Genomic DNA, 21028 nt, shown 5'->3' with positions numbered 1-21028 from the left:
TTCATGAAGCGTACTACATATGGTGATCCCCTTCCCCTCTCTTCACCTCATACTACATGCTCCTGCCGTAATATATACAACCCAAAAGAATCCTCATCGATGGTGAAACTAATTAACCTCTCCCGATGTAGGTCAAAGTGATGCATGCATGCATAGATGATGGCCTCGTGCCCCCACAGATGGAAGCGTCACACATGAGTGTCCTAGCTAGGATAAGCACCGCGTGCATGCAAGTGGCCCAAATAGGTGTTGTGTGATGTTTGAATAGCCAATTTCACAATTTTGATGTGGCACATGCCTCAGAAACTAAAAAGTCCCAGCACTGAGTGAGGTCTACTTGCTCACGGACACGTAGGTATAGTATATATGCTAGTCCCCTCCCACCTCTTCGACGCGTACTATATACCACCATAACACAAACAAAAAAGATTCTACCTTGCTGGTCAAATTAACCTCAGTGCCGGCTGTTCATCAAAGTGATGGATGACGACCTCGCAGGCCCACAGAAAGTGTCACATTCAAGTATTGAGTGTCGTGTAGGTCAACCATCGAGTGCATGTGGCCAAAACATGTATGAACGAAAGGGTTGTGTAATGTTTTAAATAACGAATTCATGACTCTGATGTGGCACCGGCCTTCCTAACAAAACAGCCAACCCACATGATGGCTCACAATTCATAGTGTACTGCGAGCCACCCACCACCCCCAGACGCACACACCCACACATACACCGCGAATCCACCGCAACTATGATGCATGTTAAATTAATTATCCCGCGGTGAACATATGTTACCAAAGGAGGGACATTTTAATTCCAAAAAAATCACAGAGATCATTAAGGCATTTTAGTACATTAATTGATTGATTTTCTACGGGTATAATGTGCAAAAATCAAATTTGAGCTACATGCACACTTGACAGTGCACCTAAATGGATTGTAAAAACACATGTGTCTCACTGGGTGCATGTTTACTCCCCGTGCAACAAATTTCAAACATTGAGAATCTTGATTTTTAAATTGTAGTACATCCAAAACTTATTTGAAGTTCATGAAACTTATCGTGTTGTCATATGGACACCAATACAAAGTGGCACTGTACTTTTTTGTCAAATTTGAGACCAGTTGTGATGTAATCTTTATATAATTACAAACGAGAGATTATTAATAATCGGGAACCAATATCCCAAACGGTTTATTTATTCGAACCATGAGCGTTAGACCAACAATGGATATGTGCCATGCTTCGGTTAAGCAATAAAGCAGCATCATTAATCATACAAATAGAAAAACAATATACGTGCCACCGCGCAACCTGTGTGTCATGCGAGTAGGCATAAGTTGACGGGACGCATGCGAGTAGTCCGCCGCGCAGGCAGACTAGGAGGCGTGCGCGCAGATGTGTGAACTGACCGAGGCGTGCTCGCTGTGCAGTGTCATCGAGTGGCGTGCGAGTAGCTGTGTGAAGATTGGTAGGCATGCCAGTAGTCTAGTGCGCAGGCTCATCGGGCGGCGAGCCATCAGTTTGACCGCCGCCCGCCTCTCTCCCACAACTCCCACTATTCCATATTAATGGTGCGCCCGAGTGGCCGCACCCCCCATCACCGCCACACACACAATCCTCTCTCTTCGCTTGCATCCTCGATGCCGCTCTCAGTCCTCAAAGCCATCAGTGTGTTATGATGCCGCCAAAGCGCCCCATCGGAGGCAGTGGTGACGCCGGGGCTTCTAAAGCACCGAAGCACGGGTGGAGATGGAGACAGTGGTTGCCGTCACCGCCGGCGAGTTATCGCTGCACCCTGACGTCATCGATGGAGTGGAGCTTCCACAACCGGAGGTGGAGTTCCACACCGACTCTGGTGACGATACCGGCGACAACTCCAACAACCACTCCGGTGACGACTCCAACGACGACGGACAACTGGTAAGTCATCTATGCCCATTTATATGTCAAATAGATCATAGGGTTTCTCTGGTTACTCCCGCATCCCCCTTTTTTGAATAGAAATCCTATGGTTAAGTTCTCCCAATCCATGAAATCTGAGTAAGTTTCGTTAGATCCGTGTAGTGTATTGATTGTTTGAATGGTACAAGTGATAAGTGATTAGTTGTTTCATTTGTCCAGATGATTTGTGCTAGTAACCGACTAGGGTTAGTGTTCATGCTAATAATTCCTAGCCAGGACCTGACAATTCATTTTGAATGACCTAGATATGTTTGTGCCATTATTTTCTTCAAGATTGGTCTGTACATAGACGACTGTGCCTAAAAATCAAACGATAATCTCTAGATATGTATAAATAAATAGCCATAAATTCCTAATCCTACTTCACGGCATGTAATCATTGCTTTGATGCCAAATTTGTTTTACTATTTGTATAGGTGTTATCTGACGATGTGGACAGCGAGGAAGAAGATGGCCAGAGGAGGTACAAGAGGCAAATCCTAAGGGAGCTTTATGCGAGAATGCATAACAGGCGTATTATGACCTGGAACGGCGGCTATCGATGCCCATTTTGAAACCACAAGTTTCACAACGCGTATCTAAGTGTTCTGGTGCATGCAAGAGGATGGGTCGTTGGCTCCTTCAAGCAGGAGTATTCTCACAGGATGGTGCACGCCGCGTACGCCGAGTACCAGGAGAAGCTTCACGATCATGCCGGCATGTGAGATGAGATATGGGATCAAACTATGTACGCTTGAATATGCTTAATGAAGGTTGAACTATGTACTTATGGTTGAACTATGCTTGTGTACGTGTACGCTTATTATCTATGGCTAAGTATGTTTTAATCTATGTTTACTTATTTCTAACCATGAGATATGAATGCAATTAGTTTGGTTGACGGAATCTACCTCCGTCTTGGTTTGTTGGTCCCCTTTGTAATTTGTGTTAAATTTTGAAAAAAGATTTAAATGACAAAATGTTATTGCAGGTCAGCAAAAGTTATATCGTTGGATGGGTATTTGAGCATAGTGTTCAATGATATAATTTTTTGTGACATGCATAAACATTTCTTAGTTAAATATTTGGTAAAAATTACAAAGGGGACCAATAAACCAGGACAAAGGTAGTACGTCAATCACACACGGTTCCCAAATTTGGAACCATGTGCAATGACTTTCATTTTAATTGTATGCTTAATTTGGTTATGCAATGTTGTCTTTTTAAGTATATATGTTGATGCTCTGTAGACATAGCCTAGATGTTGTGAGGACAAAGAAAATCACATCGCACGGACTAAACAATGGAACCCCTCGGTTTTGGTTTCATCAATTACTCACAATTGTATACCAGCAATCGTTTGCTCACAACACACACAACTTGTTAGCAGTAATCGTCTGTGTTGTTATCGGTCTTCGCACACGTTTCCGACTACAGACATGTTTGCCATGTATCACACACATCTTGTAAAGTTGAACCGTTTCTATTCTCTTGTCTCAACGCAAACAGTTAATCCGAGTGAACCGCATGCCGTATATTGCACACACCATGATCTGGCTGACCGTTTATTTTGTGTTGCCTAATCATAAACAGTTCATCCGAGTGAACCATATAATGCATATCGCACACACCTTCATCTGGCTGCCCGTTTCTTTTGTTCCTCCTCATCGCAAATAGTTAATTGAACTGAACTGTATGCCCTGCATTGCACACGCAACTAATATCTGAACCGTGTTTGATGCATCCTCCATCGCAAACATTTTGCACCTTTTTTGACGGGTTTTTTACACCACCGTTTGCGATTATTACATCGCGCACAGTTTGGTCGAATGGTCTCTGATCATAGTGTCGCATTAGCAGCATCCTGCAGTAGTGTTAGGTCCCATGCAAGATATGGGAATGAATTTCAAACACCCTGCCACCGTCACTCGGCCGCAAACATTGAGATACCTGGTTTTAAAATTCTAGTAAATCCAAAACTTGTCTGAAATTCATGAAACTTGTCATGCTATCATGGAGTGGCATCAACATGCCATGGTAAAATTTTTGTCCCATTTGGGGCAGGTTTGGGCATAAGCTTCTCACAAACCAGAGCTTGTCACAACAAGCCTCATGGTTTCGGTAGGGAACGTGCCACCTCTGGGGACGAGATGATATCCGTTGCCTCTTATTTCTTTCAAAAAATTTCTAGTGTCAACATAGAACAACATGAGTGTTGTGTTAAATTTTGGAATTTTTCTGGTTAGTTTGAACATTTTTATATATTAACTGGGTTTTCCTAGCATTTATGTGCATAATTCAAATTTGAACTACATGCACATGCTCCAGTGCATATAAATTGGTTGAAAAATGAAATCTGTGTCCTTGGGTGCATGGTTAGGTCCCATGCAAGAAATGGGAATGAATTTCAAACACCCTACCACCGTCACTCGACCGCAAACATTGAGATACCTGGTTTTTAAATTCTAGTAAACCCAAAACTTCTCCGACATTCATGAAACTTGGCATGCGATCACAGAGCGGCATCAACGTGTCGTGGTATAATTTTTGTCCCATTTGGGGCAGGTTTGGGAAAAAGCTTCTCACAAAGCAGAGCTTCTCACAACAAGACTGATGGTTTCGATGGGGAACATGCCACCTTTGGAGATGAAATGATATCCATTGCCTCTTATTGCTTTCAAAAAATTTCTAGTGTCAACATAGAACAACAGGTGTGTTGTGTTAAATTTCCGAATTTTCGGGGTTCGTTTGGACATTTTTATACATTAACTAGGTTTCTAGGCTTTTTATGTGCATAATTAAAATTTGAACTACATGCACATGCTCAAGTGCATATAAAATGGTTGAAAAATCAAATCTGTGTCCTTGGGTGCATGCTTAGGTCCCATGCAAGAAATGATAATGAATTTCAAATACCAGGGCATTGTATATTGCCGGCAAAACGTTGACATACCTGGTTTCTTAATTCTAGTAATTCCAAAACTTTGAAATTCATGAAACTTGGCATGCTATCATGGAGGGGCATCAACGTGTCGTGGTAAATTTTTTGTCACAATTGGGGCAGGTTTGGGCATAAGCTTCTCGCAAACCAGAGCTTCTCACAACAAACCTGATGGTTTCGGTAGGGAATGTGCCACCTTTGGGGATGAAACGATATCCGTTGCCTCTTATTGCTTTCAAAAAAATTCTAGTGTCAACATAGAACAACAGGAGTGTTGTGTTAAATTTTGGAACTTTTCAGGGTTCGTTTGGACATTTTTATATATTAACTGGGTTTTCTAGGCATTTTATGTGCATAATTCAAATTTGAACTACATGCACATGCTCTAGTGCATATAAATTGGTTGAAAAATCAAATCTGTGTCCTTGGGTGCATGCTTAGGTCCCATACAAGAAATGGGAATGAATTTCAAACACCAGGGCACTGTTGATTGTCGGCAAAACGTTGAGATACTTTGTTTTCAAATTCTACTAAATCCAAAACTCGTCTGAAATTCATGAAACTTGGCATGCTATCAAGGAATGGCACCCGACATGTTATGGTATTTTTGTGTCCATTTTGAGAGAAGGCACACTCGAATAACAGCCAATAAAGGCATTTTGAAAAAATAGCTACCACTTTAATATCTCAAACTTTTGAATAATTCAAATTGTGTGCATCATGTTAACCATTCACGTGATGCCATGTGTCTTGGTTTTAGTGGCTATAGGAGGTGTCATGAAGACAGCTGCTTGACTGAACGGGAGGCGTGCGAGCGTAGTCCGGTGCGCAGGATGACTAAGATGCGTGCAAGCTGTCCTCCAATGTACAAGCTCACTGGGAAGCATGCGATCTGTATGCTGCGCAGACCCACTAGGAAGCAATCCCTTTGACTTCCATGGACGCCTGCCTTCCTCTCCGTTAATGGTGCCCGAGCTACTGTTTAATATGGTTGGCCTTACTGTTTGCCTCCCATTCCCCTCCCTCCTGTAGACCTCCACCAACGCCATGGCGTACAATGATCATCTGCCACTAGTCTTCAAGTTTGTTGAAGTTGACTCCAAGCCGGAGGAGATAGAAAATAAGGAGTAATGGGGCCTCATGGACATGGCCCTGAACGAGCTGGCCGCGGCTGTTGTTGCCCCCGCTCCCATCCCATCTCCCATCGCCGCGCCGGCGCCAACGACCATCCCCGTAGCATTGTCAGGCTAGTCGCCGAGCACTATCGTAGAGCTGGAAGCCGTGGGCAGCAGCGAGGTCTCCGCGGACCCGCGCGAGATCGTGTACATGTCAGCGCCAGCGCCCGTCCCGTGCGCACCCCTCCACCCATGGTGGCGCCGGTCCCCATGCGTTTGGCTGCACCCGCTGCGCCCGTGCCCGTGCATGCCCCTCCACCCACCGCGGCACCGGTCCCTGTGCGTTTGGCTGCACCCGCCGCCCCCGTGCCCGTGAGCACGTCGCCCTTAGCGGCATGCGACACCGCCGTCGACCGCTAGCTCTTAGCATTGCAAGTTGTCGTCCTCCCGCTCCCCGCCATCGATCACACGAAGACGTGATGTTTGATTTACATGTGAAGAACATTCTATGCTGCGTTGAAGACTTCAAAATCGGCGTCCCGGAGGATGATAACGACAACAACGGACGGCACGCCGCCTCCACCGCCGCCAGAAATAGGTTTTTGGGGGGTTTAATACTATATCTCGAATTCTCCTTCATATGAATATAAATTCGCAGTGTGACTAAATGAAAGATGTGGTTTGAATGAACTTGCATTTTCTCTCTTAATGTACAGATTTATCAAATGATTTTCTTTTGAAAAAACGTCAATGGTTTTTAAATATAAAACACTCATCGCAAACGTTTTAGTCAGAACACCCGTATGCAGACTGACAGCTTCCCTAGGAAGCCATGGGAAAATGTGCCGAGCAAGATTTCTGTAGCTCTTGATTGCAAATATTTTAGATAGAACACCCGTATGCAAAGTGAGAGCTATGGTCTTCCCCCTTAAGTTAAGGGAAAATTTACAGCGCAGGATTTGGGCATCCCTTCAATGCAAACAGTTGTTTTGGATGGCCCGTGTGCAACCACATACAAACAATTAGGTAAGAATTGCATCGGTCATATTGGGTATGTTGCTATTTGTCAAACTGGAAAGATTAACATTTGTTAATCTAGTAACATTGCCATTTGTCAACCTTGTAACACTGTGATTTGTCAAAATATGCAGCTAAAAATCATTAGCACTATCTAATTTTTGCAACTAAAATTCAGTAATTAAGCATATATTTCATTCATAGATTAAGTAGTCGTTCTTTATAGAAACTGTTCAACTCGACAGCTGAACCGACCAAACGTTTCCCCAATTGTTGCCAACCACCACTACAAAAAAATACACTTATGTAATGATACGTGTTTGTCATAGTAGGTCACATTTTTTGTCATGCATGTACATCCATGAAAAATTTATGACAGAGTCAAGATAGTCATACATGTGCTGTCGTAGAAGTGTTCCATGACATTACCAATATTATCATCACGGAAGTGTCCACTTCCATGACGATAAATCGCGTGTCACAGAAGTGCTTTCGTCAAGGGTGACCAACACGTGGCATCCACCGTAACGGAACGCCGTTAAGCTATCGGGTCTAGTTTTGGATTCGATAACCCGTTAATAGCCCGGACCAATGGGGATTTTCCACGTGTAAAATCATCATTGGCTGTAGGAAACACGTGTCAGCTCCGTGTTGGCACAAGTGTCACTCATCGAATGGGCGAGATGCGCCTATGATATGTTAACACGTGGACCGGCCCAAAAGTGGCCCATAAAGTTTAAATGGGCTGGCCCAACTAAAGGCCCACAAGATTTTGCAGACCATAATGGGCCGGCCCAGCTAAAGGCCAACAAGATTTTTGCGGGCCATAATGGGCCGGTCCAGGTGAAGGCCCATAAGATTTTTGTGGACCATAATGGGTCGGCCTATCTAAAGGCCCACGATATTTTGCCAACAATAATGGGCCGGCCCAGCTGTAGGCCCACAAGATTTTGAGGACCCTAGTAGGCCGACCCATTAACTGGCTGCCATGTTTTGGGCCAAATGCCGGCCCATATTTGATCCGGTCCATTAATGGACTGCCATGTTCCGGGCCTAATAATGGCCCATATGAGATCTGGCCCGTTAAAAGCCTACCATGTTCTGGGCCAAATTACGGCCCAGATCAGGTCCATCCCTTTAAGAGGCTTTGGGATAAATTATGGCCCATGTCAGATTTGGCCCATCAACTGGACGCTATGATTTTGGGCCCACTTGCTAAAGATCCATTTAGTAATTCGGCCTGATATTAGTTTGGGCCTGTTAAGGGCCCGTTTAACATTTCGGCCCTATATTAATTTTGGCATGTTAAAAGCCCGTCATATAGTTGGGCCTAACTACGGCCTGGTTTGCATCCGGCCTACTCGTAGCCGATAATTTGATTGGGCCAAACAAGGACCGAGACAATTTTGGCTTGTTATAAGCCCATGATTTGATTGGCACATTCATGAGCCGGGGTCTATTTCGTCCTGCTACCGACCTGTGAGTTGTTCAGCTTGTTTCAGGCCCAACCTTCTTTTTAGCCTCCTAAAGGCCCATTGAGTTTTCTTGGGAAAATAGGGCCGGCGGTTTACTCATCCTATTAAAGGCCCGAATCTACTAGTGGGACAGTTTACATTTAGGCCTGTTAACGGACCAAGATGACAGGGCCCATGATGCGGATCATACATGGTGATTTGCATGACGGCCCGATTATGTACTGTAATTTTACGGTTAGGCCATTTTACTGCGAAGACAGGATATATATATATACATATATATATATATATATACATTAAAATAACTGCAGCATCATGAATAAGAAAAAAAACCTAGACTATACAATAAAGAAATTATGACATATTACATCCACTAGGCATCAAAGTTCGCCACTATGATAATAAAGCACAAGTAGACAACAGATTACATACACTGGGCATCAAAGATCCACCAGTGCAACTAAACACGCCGACAAAATAATATATAAAACCGACAACACTTCAATAGAGTTCAAGAAAGGTTAGCCTTGCTCGGGAGCTGCAGCGCAAGCAGCTGAGCAAGCTGGTGAGACTGCACTTGTTTGACACTTATATCCTCCTCACTCTGAAAGATAAACAAGCATACAGATGAAAGGTATTGCACATATAAGTATCAGTGCTGACAATTCATCACATTTCTTACTGACGATTTAAAATAGCGTTAACACAATATGGTATTGTTCAGGTCAAGACATGGCAGGAAATGACATTGTGAAGGAGTTGGCAGCTTCACGACACCACTGGATTACAGATCAAGAACTCATAAGTATCAATGGTTAGTGTGCTGTCAATTTATCCCATTTCAGATTGGCAAAATAAGATCACTTGCTCAGTATAGTTTAATTTACATGGTATGAAGAAGGAACTTGGTTGTACAACTAAAAACTTAAATTGAGAAGGACAAACTTTTGTTTATGAACTAGAGTACATAATAAACTTTAAACACGCAATTTGATGCAAACACAAAAAATAAACAGTTGTTGTAGTCATGCCTAACCAAATATACACAACAAAGTTTGAAGGCTTGAGAAGGACAAACTTACATTATTGGTGAAGGAAGCCTCTATAAAGCCCTTGTCTGTGCTGATGGGGTGGGCAATTAAAGAAGTTTACCACAGAATCTTCTTCATAAACATTGCCTTTATTCTACATTTTGTTAACAGTAAATATAGATGTGACAATATAAGAAAAAATGGAGAATATTCAAGATAAGATGAATAGTGATGCTACATAACCAAGTAGCTATAAATGTAAGTACATTGATACAGGCAAAAGGTACAACCAAGAGCAATGCAGAGCTAAACTTCTTCAGTACCATCGGTGTTATCCAACCTTATGGTAAGAGTAAATATAGATCTTATGTGTAGAAAATGGAGGGCAAAGGAAAATAAGCTGCAGAGTGATGGTACATGAACAACTACCTATCAATATCAGTACACTGATAAAGGATAGTAGGTACTTACAAGAACAATGCAGAGCTAAAAAATTTCATTGGCATTGGATATATTCTACACTAATATAACCATTCATACAGATCAGATAATTTGGAGCAAACAACTGATAAGCAAGCTATCATGCATACTGCTGTCACATAATGAACCAGGTATGTATGCAAGTACAGTGATACAGGACAACATGTACTAACAAGAGCAAAGGAGTGGGCAGCATATTTGTGATATCATGTTGTTCTTTTCAAACAGGAATTCTTTTTTGAGCAGTTTCCTGCAAAAAAGATCCGTAAGGCACATGCGGAAAAGTAGAAGTTCAAATTGCCATGCGATATCATAGACAGTACCTCATCCTCGGAACGAGACCAGTGGATAACAACGTTTTTCCATTCAATGTCGTCTAAATTTAGCACAGGAGACTTCACTAGAAATTCGTTTATGGATTTGCCATCAAAGTGTGATTTCCTCAGGTAACACCAATACTGCTGCAATGCTTCCTTGAAAAGCGCAAGCAAGCTTTGCTCATCATGACTATGCAGATTGACCCTCGCCTACTTATAACAATGTAATGTAAATCATTGATGTGTTCAATCAGCAGAAAACAGGAAAATAATCACCATGAATAGTAGCACTTACACGTAAGTGGGACAGGAAGATGTGAAAATGGTGTTTGTCTTCACTATAATATTCCCATGATGGGAATATATGCACGTAGACCCTAACAACATTGAAAGCATTGTCTTTTAAACTGGAAATAACTGGAATGGGGTTCCAATCTGCAGGAATTGGTTGTCTCTAAAGTTGCGATAGGTCTTCAACCGGTGGACTTGTTGTACTTTTTGCTGGAGTGGGATTTTTCTGTGGTACGGCTGGTGCTACGGCAACTGAAATCAGCATACCTTTTGCTGGAGTGCAGGTCCTGTGTGGTGCGGCTAGTGGTGTGGCCAGTGAAGTACGGGTACAGTCTGCTGGAGTCGGACCTACGTTTTGTGTCACTGGTTGTACAGCCAATATAAGTGAGGTGCTGTCTGATTTCTCTGGCACAACCACGTTTTTCAAGAACTTTGCTGGTGCTCCTTCAGGTTCGGCAATCACCCTCTTCCTTTTTCATGTCTGATGCACAAGAACAACATTTGAGTGGAAAAACATGGTATGATGATAGATGGAAAATTTATTGATAATGGATGGGCATGGCATCTCGACATATATGATGAGTAAACTAAGCAGATGGCGGTGCAACAAAGTAGAAGAGATGCAAGACAACATATGCAAGATACATGAAATCAATAAAACCTTGTTAAATTAGAGCATCCACCTTGATGGGTGAACAGGACAGGCCATCTGCCTTTGACTGCTCGAGGCTAGAATAGTCATTAGGATCATATTCTGAACAAGAATCAACAGGTGGGGAGCGTATGAGTTTCATTGCATCCAGAATGGCACTCAATGCCTTGGTGCCAACTTTGCAAGTCATTTCCATGTTTAGCTTCAAGAGTGGACTGCTTCTAGTGCGACACAAAGCAGCTACATAGATCATAGTGTAGATATAACGGGAAAACTGTAAGCATGAGAGTAAAATCAGCAAAGTGGAACTTGCTGGAATATATGTGCTAGTATTGCCGGTACGGCTAGAAAGGCTTTGGATACCAACTCTCTTCAACTAAAGGTGCAGTACTATTAATATCAGTGTAACTCTCAAAGACGACATAGCTCCCCGCATTTCCTTGCTATTCTTATAGGATTCAAGTGGGCAAGCCACTACAAATCCTATTCCCATGTTTACAAAATCCTACGAATCAAAGAGACCCGAAGAGTTCAAAGTGTCCATCCCAACCGACCGTATAGACCTCTACACTGCAAATGTCCCTATTCATCTTCACTACAAGGAACATACTATACTACTATCATACTCCATATGTTCCAAAATATAAGTCTTGGTAGAGATTTCCACTATGGATCACATACAGATGTATCCAAATACATTTTAGAGTGTAGATTCACTCATTTTTCTCCATATGTAGTCCATGGTGGAATCTATACAAAGACTTGTATTTAGGAACGGAGAGAGTACTTATTAAAAAAGAACGGAAGAGGAACATGCTAAAGAATAGCAAGTAGATTTTGGATAATAAAATGTTTGTTGCGCAGTGCCCACACATGATGAACCAGAGCGCATTAAGAAAGCAACTCCCTACTGTCTCTCTATATGTGGTGCACGTGCTTTTTCAAAAGTAAAGTAGGAACATTAGATGACCAATTAAACGTTATCTGTTTTAGTAATATCAGCATCATATCAGATTCGTACTTGAGCAATAAGTTTGGAATTATGAGTGGCATGTTGTTTAGCTTGATGGATTCAGGAGCAGTGCTAAGCAGGTACGATGACGGTACTTAATATAAAGGCATGTCTGTATGCAAGTTGCGTGACTTCTGTCATTTGGGTCAGTCGACCATTTGAGGTGGTTGGATGAATATCCTACGTCTCCTAACCCTTCTTCTTCCTCATCTTTGATTCTTCCCATACAAAACACTGCATGGGCCGCCGGCCGAACAACTGGCCCCCATCTCCTGTGTTCCTCCACCAACCCACCCCCCACCCCGCCCCACACGCGTTGAGTTTTCTTTGTTCGGCGAGACCCCACCACCGCCCCCAACCAAAGTCCCCACCCGAACCCCTTCGTTCGCACCGGAGTACTACGGTGAGCTCTGAAAAACCGCTGACCCAATTTTGAAATTTAGTCTACTGTGATTTAACTAGTGTGGAATATAAAAGGGGAAAACCTTAAGCATTGGGAGTATAGTGTTGAGCGTGCCATGGCGGATCTAAAGGTGCAAACCGTACAAAGGCAACTTCACAACCAATGTTTTCTTTCAACTAGCAAGTAAGTGATGGACTAGAAATCAGAGTAAAGTATTGGCGATCTATTTTCTTGCTGCGATAAATAAGTTGAGCAGATACGAAAGAGTACTACCTCTGGTGCAGCACCGTGTATGCATCTGCTGAGAATTTGACTCTGCTACGGTAGCAATGGCTATTAGCGGTGTTGAAGCAGATCTAGGAGGGTAGACGGTGGCGGCGGGGCGCGGTGGACGAGACGGTCGTAGGAGCTGCGCCGGAAAGGTGGACGACGACGGGGATGAAGTGAGAGGACAGGATGCAAGGATCTCGGTCCAAAGCCGTGGATGAGAGAGGTCGATCTCTTGTAATGGACGGTGACGTCGGGGTATCAGCTCCGGCATGGTGGAGGAGGATGGCGGTGGATGGGGTGGCGGACGGAGGAGGCTGGGGTGGCGGATGGAGGAGGCTGGGGTGGAGAGGATGTTTTGGCGCTCACGGAGTACGAATGGGGAAATGGAGGTGGAGAGGAAGGGGGGAACCATGTCTTCAGGGCACGCTTGTCTCAAATGCGAGGAAATTTACAAACTTAGCCCCCATTACAAATTTCCTATATCACATCAATATTGGTCGGTTGGGGATAAGACGATAATCCCGCATACACAGAATATTTGCCGACGAGAGTTTGTTTTTGGCGCCCACTGTGTATGAATCGGGGAGGGAGTCGATTTCGGCTGAGGACACACTGTGTTTTGGCGCCCACCGTGTATGAATTTGGGTGAGAGGCGGTTATGTCATGTTTGAGTGGAATTACAAACCTACCCCTATCGAAACCTATAGAAATCGAGCAGATAGGCTTTGCGTGGCAGGGATAGGAAGTAGTAATTTCCATCTTGCAGATTTTGGTTTCGGGCAGTTACTGCGACTTTCCCCGCTTCGTTCAAATTTTGCAGAGTGCACGTTTACCATGCCAACTCAATTCGAATCCCGTTTGTATTCTAATTTTTTTCGGGCGGGATCCATTTTCGATTGGAATAAAATTCTATATACATCATTTTTTATATACACTTTCAAAAGCACAACACTCTTTATACATAAATATGGTTTACAAATGGCATGATCTCACATTCATGAGGTTGTATCCATCAATTTGGATTTTCAAATATTTGAAACCACTTTATGTTGAAATCCAATGTATGCATTCCTCGCTAATTGTCTCCAATTAATGTGTGTTTCATGCGGGGTTTTTTTACTTCTCAAACATGTATAATGTGTTTCACACAAGCAACATATAGTGTAATCCCGTATAGACATTAATTGCATACAAACCATGCATTGTTTCTAATTAAAGAGTCTATGGATCACCAATATTGATAAACTATATAAAATTACACGTGTCCCCAAATTCAAATGAATATGCATGTCTGATACACCAATTTGCGTTATGATATTATCAATGTCGTGATCTCCAGTTTAAATATTTGAATCCCATTTAATCCAGATATTCGGCTCATATAACTATCACTCATGCTTATATAGGACTATCTCTCTAGACCTATACGCGTTCATCGTCTCTCAGGTATCTCTCGTGCTACCTGTATGTCGACAATGATCTTTTAGCTTCGTAACATACTGATGGTACACTCTCCCTCGACCTTCATCACTCTATCTATCTCTAAGTATATCTCGCTCCCTACTATGTGTCTCTAACTATAATTCTCCATGTGGAATCTCTTTCTCTCACACAAACACAAAACTTTGTCTCCCGGGGTCTCATTTCTCTCTAGTATTCCCCTGTGTGCCACTCGCACACCCCTCATACAGAGATGTCTTTCGCTCCTTAGGTATGAGAACCTACGACTCTTCCTCTTAAATATCTCTTTCTCACACAGAAACACAAACTCTGTCTCCTAGGGTCTCATATTTCTCCACTGTTCTCTTGTATGTCGCTCACACACACACTCTCTCTCCCCAGAGATATCTTGCATTCCCTTTGATGTTTCTCTAGCTATCACTCCCGTTTTGAAATATCATACTCTCTCGCAGACACAAAACTCCGTCTCTCGGGATCTCATTTCTCTCTGATATTTGTTTGTATGTGAGTCACATGCACCCTTTCTTCATCTCTCTGACGCCCACTCCTATAACTCAGCCTTCTGATCCACCCAACTCCTATCTCTAACGCACACTAGCTAGCATCTTTATCTTTCTATTTATCTGTTTCTCCATCAACCTTCTTTCATTTATAGGTTTATCTCTTTTACAAAATCGTTGTGACTCACTCCCTCTGCTCGCCATAGATGCATGCTCCAGCCCACGCCACTATCTCTTAAAGACAAAAACACATGCTCAATTGTCGGGCCTTCTTCCCTGCATTCTCGCATGCATGCATATTGTCATACCGTTCCGTCTCTCCCATGTCGTTGATCTTTTATCTCGATCATGCGCGCGCCTGCACACACACACACATCCCATGTATACATGTATACCTCTCACACATGCATGTTGAAGGTCTCTATGTCTCCATACGTAGTTAATTACCCTCAACCCTAACGCCACATCGAATTGTTCTCTTCTTGTGTGCACATAACTTCCGCCTGGATGGGTAAAACACACACTCACACTTAACAATCTCCTTGTAGCTACCCCCCCCCCTCTCACTCTTCCCCTATATCCCTGAAACCAATAGGACCATCCTTTCGTTTAATTCCCGCCTACATGCACCATCGATATATGGTAGTCTTCCTTGGTGTCTCTCGAACAAACACGTTGTCTCGATGTCGACTACTCTCACACGCACACACCTTCTCATCCCTCTCTATGGGCATTTTCTCTCTTGCACCCCATCGTTGGTGGCCTCTGCCATACACATCACCTCTCTATGATGAAGCCATGCAAACTTAAATTACATCCGCCACCGAGGACCCCGCGACACACGCACACACACACAAACACACACACACACGCACCCACCCACCCACACACACACACATAAACACACACACACACACACAGTAAGACTCCATCACACACCCGCACACACACATACACACTAGGACTCCATCTCTCTCTGTCTCTCTCACACACACACATGCTCCATCTCACACACACATGCTCTAGGCGGAGCATTTGTTCCTACCACCATTCATACACCCTTACCCGTATGATAAACAATCACCTTAATTTACTTGCATAACATGGACAAATTCCACTTTACTTTAGTAGTTAGCAAACTTATCATCTGTACCCTTATAAAAAACCGAGTTGGCGATGATGGTGTGCCTACCATCTTGTAATATAGACCGTCTGATCTATATCCGACGGATAGAAAGCAAACTATGATAATTTTACAAAATATAGCCGCACCTCTCTCCACATCCTTATCTCCCACGCCTCATTGCTGAGCAATAAAAAAGAAAGTCTCCGGAACAATCGAGCATGGTCCGCTGCCGCCTGCCGGCGCCGTCCATCTCCATGCCTCTACCCATTCCGACCACCAGTCACCATCATGCTCCACTCCTCCTCACCTTATCTCTCATCTTTCATTTTTTCGATGACAGTCTTGAGATACAGTTTTCCGATAAAATTCTCGAAATATCATTAGTTTTTACACATGGGATTACTCCTCCATGGGTAAAACACAACATGTGTTTTGTAAAAAAATGCATATTGATGTTCCGTGCAATGCACGAGCATCTTGCTTGTAATTATATAACGCAAATCACAAGCAGGAAGTGACATTTTTTTAACACAACCACGTTAACATGGCCACGTAAATCACTAGCTAAAGTAAATACCATTATACTTATATCCCGATGCAAAAGGTTGAGTACATGTCCGAAGAGTAGATTCACACACATGCACTCTGTCTCTCAGAATCACACACACACACACACACCAGTTACGTGACGCCCACTTAAGAAGACACGTATGTTACAATTTGTGCACCCGCGGGTACATGTGATGTCGCGCATTTATTTAAGCCGGACGGCGAACCCAAACAGTAGCTCCATTCATTCCCCTCCCGCCGCCTCTTCTTTGGTCGCCGTCGCCCGGTAGCCATGGCCCGGCCAAAGGTAACAACATAGCCATACTCCCGCCAGGGAGGCTCTTTAATCTGGAAATTTTAGCGGTCATGCATGCATCTTTTTATGCTAGCACTCCTATATAAGGGTTGACCGGTCGCTTCCCGCGGACGTGCGCAGGCGGTGGAAGAGGAAGGAGAAGGGAAGCGGGCTGTGGAGTAACATTTTTTACCACAATTTCTTAGGAAACTGAGTGCAATAATTGAGTAGTTTTGCAAACTACCAGTACTACACATGAAACGGTTCAAAACCTATACTCCCTTGCCAGCGCGCGCTTCCCGCGTGAAATGGTCAGCGTCGCCCTGGAGCGTCAGTGCCGCATTAATGCCCAGCCAAAGGGGATGCGACCTCTCACTAGCGTCGGCTTTGAAGCGGCACGACGACCGAGAGAGCGCCGCTTCCCGGTGCACCGACTGCTCTGCGTCGAGGCTGGCCATAGGACCTGTTTGGATCCATGGGTTAGAGTTAGTTTGAGCTAGTTGGGGCTCAAATAGCCCTAAAGTATCCAAGCATGATGGTTTAAATTGGAGCAAGTTGCACCGAACCCACCAAAAAAAACTATCCAACCCAAGAGGTGCTAACTGGAGATAGTTCTCATTGGGACCACTAAAAAATCATTTCTCTCTCTCCATCACGGGCATTTATTGTCAATCTAACCCTGTCACCCAAACACCTCTTTGGCTACAGTTAGTTCAGGGTTAGTCATGAGTTAGTCTAACCTCTAGCTAAGTTAGAGTATCCAAATAGGAGCAGTATAGGACATGCAAGTTCCTCAAAGCATACAGTCAAATTCGTACGTGAAAGTATTTTTTTTCTTTTTGAAAATAGAATGTGAAATAAATTTTTTAGAATGCTCTTGGCATGTCGGTAACATGTGATGAGTTAACCGACCTCAATAGATGGCAAAAACGCCAACCCGCGGCACTTTGAGAGAGATGAGGAGGGAGAAGCAATACAGGTTGCTGGATTACTAGAGATAGGTGTCGCACAGAAGCCAAGAAATATGGTGATAGCATGGGTTAGCCATGTACTAGTATGATGTAACTATACTGGGTTGCCATGTTTCGTACTCTTCTAGTCCACTATGGAGATGATTGATTGATTTTATATCGTTGAATAATATAAAATATTATGAGTGCAGATGCTTCACCCCGAGGTTCCTTGCTCCTTCTCGGTCGTCGGGAACCTATGTTCTTCCACTCTATTTTTTACGTGAGCTTTGTTCATCCTTTTGCCAACACGCGACACATCTAGCATCAAGGTGCATGTGTCATGCAAGGATCGTTCCATCTATATGAAGAACACGTGGGACTGGAACTACGAGACGGACATGTACCTAGGAGTGGACGTGCGAACCTGTATAATGTAGCGCAGTAAGTGAAGTAGAAAGGCACAAATAGTATGAACATGCGTGGCATGTAGGCATTTGTCTCTTACTACCACTAAATGTTGTACGTGCAATGCCCGGAGATGTTACAGAGTACATGACTAAGTACTCTACTACCACTATATTAATTGGAGGCACATATTAGGTTTTATATTTGTTTACGTGTATGCCCCGAGACCTTCCAACTAGACATGTCTTTCTCTCCGGGTTGCACTTTGTATCGTTCATACCACTAGTTAGTAGTACTACTACATGTGATCTCTGACCCAGAAGTGGAGACGCTCTACCACGCTGTTCATGTCCCACTCCTTTCGCTAGCGTGTGCGACATCCAGCACGTGCCGTGTGTTTGGCACTCCTTCATCGTAAGAGTTGAAACACTAGCATTCATTAGAAATAAAAAATAAATATAAATCACCAGTGATACTATACCGTGGAGTTTCCTTGCGACTCGATATCAGAAAGAATACTTCCGCTCGCCGACATGTGGGACGTCGACCATCCTGGTACACTTGCCATGCCCGCAGAACTCCAAGGGAGAGTCACCCCGATCGTTGCGCCGCAGTAATTACTAATGAGCCATCAAATCACAGGCCCAACTTACCCACTATGAAGTTGCTCGGACGAAGGAACCATCATGACTTCGTTGAATTCCGCTTCTTGAAGAAAACTACTGTACCAATAGTACTGCTAGCTACAGTAGTTACTCCAGCATACGCCTCCTTTGGTTCATATGATAGGAATTTTATAGGAATATGAAAATCATAGGAAGTGAGATGACATGCATCTCAATTCCTATAGAGAAAGAGATTCCATTTGATGCATAGGATAGGAATTTTTCCATTGAGTCTAGGCTAATGTACTGGTAATTTGATCTAAAAACTATAGTAGTAACTAGTAGTACTGTTACATGCTCGTAATTAATTAAACAAATGTACAGGCGACATAGACACACACACTAACTACTGGTACTACTACTTCTGACATGCTGGCCATACGATGTTCTTCTCCTTCCCGGCTTTGTCGGCGACACCCCACCGTGCTTGGATCACCGCCGACCTCTCCGCAGCAGTGCGTGGGTCCTCTTCTTTCTTGCGGCGACGGGCCTCTCTTTTCCTGAGTGCTTTCTGACTTTTCCGCTCCCTTTGTGCCGCTTTGGCCGCCTCTTGCTCTACCGCCCATTCGGCCTTGGCAGCTTCAAATTCCGCCCACATAGGTGTGAGGTCGCAAGCGGCGATGAACTTGGCACGGCGGGATGCCACCGCTTGCCTACCATTTTGTGTGCGGTCATGGGCGGCGAGGAACTCGGCGCGGCGGGATGCCATCGCTTCCTTACTGGTTAGTGTGCGGCGCGGTGGCACGAACGATGCTTGGTGACATCTCTGGGGTGGAGTGGCCGGACAACCGTAAATTGCATTGATTTGTCAAGAGCTCAAGGACAGAAGACGAAGGAAATTTGGATTCCCCTTCAGTCCTGGTCATTTATTACCAAGTAAAATGCATTTGCGGTCATTGAACTTGTCTTGATAGCTCACTTTGATCATTGTATATGAGATATGGTGATTATACGGTCATTGGCGCAGCGTATAGCTCTGTATTTGTCTGGTTGACCAGTCAAACAACCCGCATGCACCTCATCAGCTTGTGTTCTTTATCTATCTATCTATGCGGGCCTACCTATTAGTGGATAAATAAATAAAAACCAAAATTATGCGTATGTGACATTACTGTTTAGACGTTTGCTGGAGGCCTCCACGAACACCGAGCATATATAGACCTGGCTCAACACTAATGGTTATACTCATGACTCAGCGCCTTTCTCATGTATATCGTCCATCACAATGACAATCTATAAAACAACCTAGCTAGAGAGGGTACTATGGTGCGGAGTATGTACTATCATGAGCAATCGATCATAGTGCCACTATACACGAGTGTGTGTCTGATCGATTCGTCCATTATTCGTAAGTTATGTATGGTTGTGTGGTGTCTAATGGTGGTCGTCGAATGCTAGCTGGCGACAAGAGCGGTTTCATGGACGCCTGGTTGTCAACACGTGCCGCATACGCTTCAAAGGCTCGTCATCCATGAGTTCACGTTTTACCACCATGCTAGCGTCTGGCCGCCCTAGCCTACCGAAACCCCTTCCATCGCTAGCGTGCGCTTCCCGCCTGAAACAATCACCGTCTCTCCAGAATGTCAATGCCGCATTCACCTGCCTTAACTGCAGGTGTAGTTGGTGTGTCACTAACATGCGGGCCTGATGCCCGTTGGGCCCACATGTCAGTGAGACAATGCACCTGCGGTTAAGTCACTTAAGCAGCGTCTGCATTCACGCCCGACACGACCTCTCACTAGCGCCGGCATTGCAGCAGCGCGACGGCCGAGAGAGCGCCACCTGTGCAGCATCCTGGTGCAAGCGACTGCTCCGTGTTAATGACACCACGGCTGCCGACGAACCTACTCCGGTGCCAGCCGTCCATCCGTCTACCGCGGCTCATTGCCATTCTCCCACTATATTAACTTGAGCCCCAACTCCCAGCTATAGCTAAAGACCCACACTCATTCTCCTCCGGTCCCTTCCTTCTGTTGGCACCACTCCAACCATGGCCTTCGGGCACTCCAAAGCTCTCTTGGACGTACTATCACAGGAGCAGATGAAGGACATCAGTGGCTCCGCTCTAGGCGCGCTCCAAAGCTCTCTTGGACGTACTCTCGCAGGAGCAGACGAAGGAGATCGCCG

This window comes from Triticum dicoccoides, chromosome 6A (genome assembly GCF_002162155.2).
Source record: "Triticum dicoccoides isolate Atlit2015 ecotype Zavitan chromosome 6A, WEW_v2.0, whole genome shotgun sequence".
Classification (NCBI taxonomy): domain Eukaryota; kingdom Viridiplantae; phylum Streptophyta; class Magnoliopsida; order Poales; family Poaceae; genus Triticum; species Triticum dicoccoides.
This window is presented reverse-complemented; position numbering follows the sequence as displayed.